Genomic DNA, 7,663 nt, shown 5'->3' on the forward strand with positions numbered 1-7,663 from the left:
AAATACACCATAAATAAACCTAGCATTAAAAGTAAGGCAGATGTATCTGGAAAAAATTAAAATAAAGGTATGGATTTTTAAATGGGTTAAATTTGGTTTAAGTACAATATTATACATACATATATACACAAATACATACATGCATATATATGAAAAAATAGACACATATATACATATACATAGATATATACATATATACATAAAAAACATGTTTACCACAATAAAAACACTGTTTTCCAACCCGATCGTACAAATAATTGATTTTGTTGTTGTTCCTTCTTATGAAACGGATTTTTAACTTAATTATAATTTGATTTTTAAATTATCAATCACATTACTAAATATTAAGTTAGCTCTAGGATATTTACCTATCGAGCTTATTATATATCTAAATTACAACGAGCACTTTTTCTTTCCTGTATTTTAATTAAACTAGTAATTTTACTATTACATTAAAATACACTCTGCTCTTAAGACTATTGTTCTAATCTCCTTTAAATTTATATATATATATGTATAAATTTTACGCTTTCGTTGAAGTGTTGTCTTCTGACAGCTGATTAGCTAATCGCTTCGTCATCTTCCAGCTACATATCATAAAATTTGAATTCTATTCACGTTTTAACCTTTTTTTGTTGTTATAAAGATCCTTCAACTTAAGCAATTAGTTTTAATGAAAAGAAACGAACTCATTGTCATTTCATTATCCGTATTTATTTGGATTTCAAAACAGGGCTAATTCTATACATCAGGTAAAGAAACACTCAACTATAACGCATGGTGAATTATTTGAGGACGTTGCAAACAGTACAAGAAAATAACATCTTTTACAAGCATGTTTAATACTCATGAATCCGGTAATTATATGTGTTCACAACTCCAGACAGCATTCAATTTATAAAAAGAAAAAGGAAAAAAAAACACGAAATGTAGCAACGAGGCTACTGCTGAGGCTTCTTTGAATGTTTCTGCGTTTCGCTTTTTTGGAAATGGTTGTTGCATCTTTGTTGTTTTGTTTTTGCTTTTGTTTTTTTGTTTGTTTATTTTTTTTTTAGCTTTTTTCTCGATCGAAAGAATGTTACCAAGTATATTTAGATCCATTTGACCGCCATTTTGATTTGAATTCATATCAATTAATGAATCCAAGTATAGCTCCATTTTTTTATTTTGTTTAAATGTCATGATAAAATATAGAATTGCCTGCTTTTCCGAAGATACTTCATAATGAACAATTTTTATTATCATTCCATGTTTTGTTGTTCTTTTACGATCAGTCTGTTCTTTTTTTCTCCTCTTCTTCCCATCTTTGACTGAAATAAAAATGTAGAAAAGCGTTAAATAATAATAAACATAATAATAATATATGAAGGGGGATATTTAAGTTTGCTTGGAGAGTTTTGCGTAGTGTGAAAGGGGTTGTGTTTGAAGGCTATATCAATACGGTTCGTAGGAAATACAGTGGACACGAGTTAGCATATAAAAAAATAGTGACAATTTTAGAAGGAATTTTTATTTTTTAGTAATTATATCACGTTTATTTACTAAAATAATGTGTCGTCCAAGATGGTAGTTGTATGTCCCTACTTTTGGAGAATAATATCTCTCCTTCAATAGAGAAAAAAATAGACATATACAACGTATATTAATATAGATTTTGTTAGTTCTTCTTTAGAATACTACAAGGGAAGCTCCTTGACAGAACAACCGTCGTTAACTACAGTAAATAAATAATCTATAAATCTATAAAAGTGAAAATGTGTGTGCGAGGACAACTTTCAACGTACGAATTTCTTTTTATCTACAAACTTGAAATTTGATATATAGGTATCCAGACTTGTGGAAAACGTTTTAATCAGTTCTTATCCGGAAAAAAGGGGTTGCTAAGTGTTATGATTTAATTTGTTGTTAAGAGTTATCCCCCTTGGGATTGACATTCATAATAAAAGCGCCCTCTGTTTCATTTTCCCGCTCGATCCTTTCAAGAGCGTACGTGTATTTTACAGTTAATAAAACCTTTCTAAAAGGCAATTCTTTACTTACTGATACTATTCACTTCAATTTTATTAACTGTAAAATACACGTACGCTCTTGAAAGGATCGAGCGGGAAAATGAAACAGAGGGCGCTTTTATTATGAATGTCAAACCCAAGGGGGATAACTCTTAACAACAAATTAAATCATAACATTTTCCCCGTCCTAAAGTATTCAAGTAAGGGGTAATTAATTATAGACAAAAGTGAATAGTATCAGTAAGTAAAGAATTGCCTTTTAGAAAGGTTTTATTAACTGTAAAATACACGTACGCTCTTGAAAGGATCGAGCGGGAAAATGAAACAGAGGGCGCTTTTATTATGAATGTCAATCCCAAGGGGGATAACTCTTAACAACAAATTAAATCATAACATTTTCCCCGTCCTAAAGTATTCAAGTAAGGGGTAATTAATTATAGACAAATTTTTTTTTTTTTTTTTTTTTTTGTTTACAATCACATAAGAATCATTTTATTTACAAATAACATATGAACCCAAACTGCAGTTTTTTCAGTATTTAGTCACAAAATCCTTATATTTACTAGGGAATTGTCGAACTCGGGACGACCTCCGCACAGATTGGCAGGAATGCTGATTTTCAGTATTATTTTTTAATGAAATCTGATTTTCTTCAAGATCAGACGATTGATTTTTGTCTTCCTCATGACCAATGTTTTCATTAGTAGAAGGTTCAAATAAAGTCTCTGAAGTAGTAGGATTATTATTAGAGTTTTCTTCATTTGATGAGTTTGGAGCTAAGTCTCGAACGTTGACTGTGGTTTCAGTACCAGAAGGTAGTTGAACATAAGCGTAGTGGGGGTTGACATCTATTAGGGTGGCAGGCGTTACAGGAGGGGCATGTTTACTTGTTTTAGTGTGGTTTCTAATATATATTGGGCCTGGTTTAACCCAAGAAGGAATTGAAATTCCGGAAGCAGATTTACGACTATATTTAAACAGTCTATCGTGGGGAGTCATATTAGTGGCAGTACAAAGTAATGATCTAATTGAATGAAGTGCGTCTGGTAGTATGTCTTCCCAATAAGGTAGTTTCATTTGATTAGAATGTAATGTTGTTTGAATGGCCTTCCATAAGGTACCGTTGAGTTTTTCAATCTGTCCATTACCTTCAGGATGATACCTACTTGTTTTAGAAGTAGCAATTCCTTTTTTGTGTAAAAAATCCTTTATTTCTCTTGTTAAGAAATCAGAAGCACGGTCAGTATGTATCATGTCAGGCAAACCAAAAATTGAAAAGAGTTTGTTTAGACAGTGGATAATGGTTTTGCTTGTCATATCTCTGCAAGGAAAAGCGAAAGGAAAACGGGAATACTCATCAATTAGAGTAAGTAGATATTTGTTGCCATGTATAGAAGTAGGTAGAGGGCCTTTAAAATCAAGATTTAATCGTTGAAAAGGTAATATGGCTTGAATGAGAGTCCCTCCATTGGTATTGGCGAATTTGGGTTTCAGTAATTGACAGGATGAGCAAGAGTCGGTAATATTCTTAATTTGATCCAAAGTAAAAGGGAGGTTCCTCGTTCTTATAAAATGGCTTAATCTTGAAACACCAGGATGACATAATTGTTTATGTAAATCACGAAGATCTTGTAGATTGTAAGTAAGAGCAGAGATGCGAGAGAATGTGTCAGCAGCAATATTTTCAGGTCCAGGTCGATAAACTATAGTGAAATTGTATTGGGATAATTCTATACGCCAACGACATATTTTGTCATTCTTAATTTTAGATTTTCTTTTATTGTCGAATATGAAGCTGATGCTCTTCTGATCTGTGATGACTTTAAAGTGCCTGCCGAGTAGAAAATGTCGCCACTTACGGAGAGCTTCTACAATAGCGGCTGCCTCTTTTTCTACTGCATGGTGCTTAATTTCGTTAGTATTGAGAGTTCTTGAAAAAAATGCAATAGGACGACCTTCTTGATTTAGTGTTGCAGCAATGCAATAGTTACTAGCGTCCGTTTCTACTTCAAATTCTTTATTTGGATCTACCGTTATTAAAGTGGCGTCTTTTAGATCATTTTTCAATGTTTGAAAAGATTTTAATACAGATGGAGGTAGTGGAAATTCTTTGTTTTGATTTAGTAATAAAATTTTATCAGAAATTTTTTTAATGAATTTGCAGTAATAGGAAAACATTCCAACTATTCTTTTTTTAGATTTAAGATTCAGCGGAGGTGGCATTTCGAGTAATGGTTTTAGTCTTTGATAATCGGGAGCTATTTGATTATTTTCTATGGTGTAGCCGAGTAGAGTAATAGAACTAGAAGAAATTATGCTTTTATTTTCATTTAAAGTGATGTTATATTGTTTAGCAATTTTGTAGAATTTTTGAAGATTGTAATCGTGTTCTTCTTGATTTTTCCCACATATAGTTACGTTATCAACATACACAAAGGTATCGGTTAGATTTTCTTTTTCTATAATATAGTCTATGCTCCTCTGGAAAGCACTTACTCCATTGGTGACGCCAAAAGGAAGGCGAGTAAATTGAAAAAGTTTGCCACTTACTTCAAACGCAGTGAATTTACGATCAGCATGATTTATAGGTATTTGGTGATAAGCAGATTTTAGGTCGAGAGTAGAGAAGATGTTATATTGAGCGATGTCGTCTACCATCTTATTGATATTAGGCATTGGGTAAGCGTCTAGTTCCGTGAATCTATTGATGGTATCGCTGTAGTCGACTACCATTCTTTTCTTATGATTCTCATTCGAAGTTACAAGAACCTGCGCTCGCCACGGAGATATCGAAGGTTCAATTATGCCTTCTTTCAACATTCTAGCAGTCTCTTCTTTTATGAATTTGTTGGCGGCAAAAGTGTAACGTCGGGATTTTGTCGCAATAGGAGTAGTATGAGGAGAAAGATTAGAAAAGAGAGGAGGGGGTGGAACGTTTATGGTAGGAAAAAAATTATTCGTGTTTATAGCTCCAATTATAAGTTTGTCTCTAGGACCGTCGAATTTAAGTGTTACTTTTTTATATTTTTTTAAAATATCTTTTCCGATTATTAAATCAATGAAAAGGTTTTCAATGATTTCAATTGTTATTCCAGAATGGGTTTTATCTTTCAGTATTAAATCCACGACAGCTTCGCCAGTTATTTTAGCATGTTGATCGGAAGCAGCCAGAGCTATAGTTTTGTTTTTAGGTATTGTGAAGAGTTTAAGTTTTTTAGCAGTATTTTCATTAATGAATGTTTTTACACTGCCGGAGTCCACCATAGCGTTCACGAAGTGCCCGTTAATTTGGCATTGAGTGAATGTGACATCTTTGGAGTTAGTTCCTAGTCAGGATAGAGAAGGTGAGGGGTAGTCAGAGTCGTCATAAAGAACAGCAGTATGAGTGTTAGAAATAGAAGATTTACACACTTCAGCCCAATGACCATTTTTTTTGCATTTTTTACATTCGGCGTTTCGTGCAGGACATAAATATCGAGGATGACGTGATTTTCCACAGAAAAAACAAACCCCTTTTGGATGCATATTTTCTTTAGTCACAGCTATACGATTGTAGCCCGAAGGATTATTTGTAGCTGCTACAGTAAAGTTATTTGCGTAGCTTATCGAATGCTTTTCTGCTTGTTCAAGAGATCTGGCCGTAAAGTCAGGATGGGTTTTTCTAACAGTCGTTGTCGGATGGACGAAGAAGAAATTCCGCCGATGAAAGCTTCCCGAATGTATTGATTTTTGTTTTCCTCAGCAGAAACCGCTTCGAAGTTACATGTTTTGGCAAGCATTTCCAATTGTAGTATGAAGGCATCTATATTTTGTGTTGTTTGTTGCTTCGTCGTCATCAATCGATATCTATTATAAACAATATTTTCAGGTTTTAAATAAGCGGCGTCTAATGTTCTTAATGCACTATCGTAGTCGGTTTTATCGCTTATTAAATCGAAAACAGAGGCTGAAATACAATTGATCAAGGCAAAGAAATTATCTGAAGTGTTTTCGATTAATCCGTTATTATGTGAGCGGATATAATTCTGGAGGGTTAATTTCCAATGCCTATAGGATTTTTCGGAATTAGGGCATGTAGGTTCCACCTCGAATCTGTCGGAACGTAAGATTCGAGGTTCCACCTCGAATCTGTCGGGACGTAAGATTCGAGGACAACTTTCAACGTACGAATTTCTTTTTATCTACAAACTTGAAATTTGATATATAGGTATCCAGACTTGTGGAAAACGTTTTAATCAGTTCTTATCCGGAAAAAAGGGGTTGCTAAGTAGTCAAAAAAAATTGGTTTTTAAATGGTACTTGGGGTGAGCAGAATTTTGTGTGTTTGCTAACCGTTTCACGACTGCGCATGCCACCTTCCCTATGTTAAGAATAAGTAGGTTTGAAAAGACATTTTAAAGAGTCGTAACAAGCTGGCCTAATGGTTATTGTACTTGAATCGCTGTCTTTAGGTTTTGGTTTGGTCTCAGCTCGAGTATTGTTTTTCTTGTTTTGTTTTTTTTTACTTACAAGAAGTGAACTGTTTGAAAAAACATGCACATGTTTCAGTTTCTTTCCGTTTTTTAATTTTTTTTTTTTAAGGAATTTAACGTTATGTTTAATACCGAGCAATTTAATGTTATAAAAATTCGTTTGTTTGAATTACTGATGTTATGTTATTATTGAAATAATTCGTATTTTATGTTAACGAGTAAAAGACGTCGTCGGTTCTCAACTCGTGCTCAAACTAACTAAGTTGCCATTCTCTAATCTTACCCTCGATGCCGTAACGCTTTCCAATGTCGTCAGTACAGATGTGGTCGAGCAGTGTAATTCCAGATATTAAGCAGAGCATTTTGACTTCCATACAGGCGAACTTTCCCTTCATCTTGCTCGTTGTCAGCAAGCATACGAAAATGTATAAAGCATAGGATCTCACAACAGTTCATATGTTATTAATATGTGAATAAAAACTAAATATATATTTTGACAATTCTACGACACAACTAAAGCAATAAACTGTATACTCACATGATTTGCGATTTAGTTCATTGGCCTATTGAAGCCAAACACATAATGTGGAAGGTATGAACATTTTCGACAACACATATATCCTGGAAAAATAGCGGGAAAATAAATAGAATTTGCTCATTAAATGTTTGTGTATAGTAAATTAATCGTGTTTTTTTTTTAACTATTGAATCTTTATTTGCTTCAATGGTACATCAGCGACATTTGCGAAAACCCGTGATTCTCTTTTGTTACAGAGCACAAATGAACCATAATAATAGACTTTTATTTTAAACGTTCTTAAAGATAGAATTTTCTTTCTGATGATTAATGGAAAAAGTTCGTGTGATTTTTTTATTTAGTGAATTAGTTGATCATTTTAATTCATTATAAATAGATTAACAAATGTACTTATTTCGTGACACTGTGACATTTGAAAGTGATCTTGAGGTATTTAAACTGACGAGTAGTGAGTTAAATTTTGAAAATCAAGTATTTTGGTTCATTTGTGCAACTAAACCAAATGGATACATGAATTTTCATAGCGCCTCGGTTCTATCAAAGAACCAACTATGACATGGCTTTGTTTTAACGAAAAGAAAAAAGGCATATATTATAAGACTGTGAAAACAACAAAGAATGGTCTGACAGTCGACGCTTTTCAA

General features: G+C 33.1%; 1 long non-coding RNA gene across 1 annotated transcript in view; it reads right to left on the reverse strand.

The window, feature by feature from the left end:
- Positions 1-740: 740 nt before the first annotated feature.
- LOC145245703 (uncharacterized) overlaps positions 741-7,663 on the reverse strand; it is a 45,149-nt gene continuing 38,226 nt past the window's right edge. Inside the window, exons 6-7 of the long non-coding RNA XR_013863016.1 lie at positions 7,020-7,102; positions 741-1,310 (exon numbers count right to left, since the gene is read on the reverse strand). This is a non-coding gene — a long non-coding RNA (uncharacterized LOC145245703). The remainder of the gene's footprint in view (positions 1,311-7,019; positions 7,103-7,663) is intronic.

The sequence above is a fragment of the Euprymna scolopes genome, chromosome 23, assembly GCF_053919585.1.
Source record: "Euprymna scolopes isolate OS-2025 chromosome 23, ASM5391958v1, whole genome shotgun sequence".
NCBI classification, from domain to species: Eukaryota; Metazoa; Mollusca; class Cephalopoda; order Sepiida; family Sepiolidae; genus Euprymna; species Euprymna scolopes.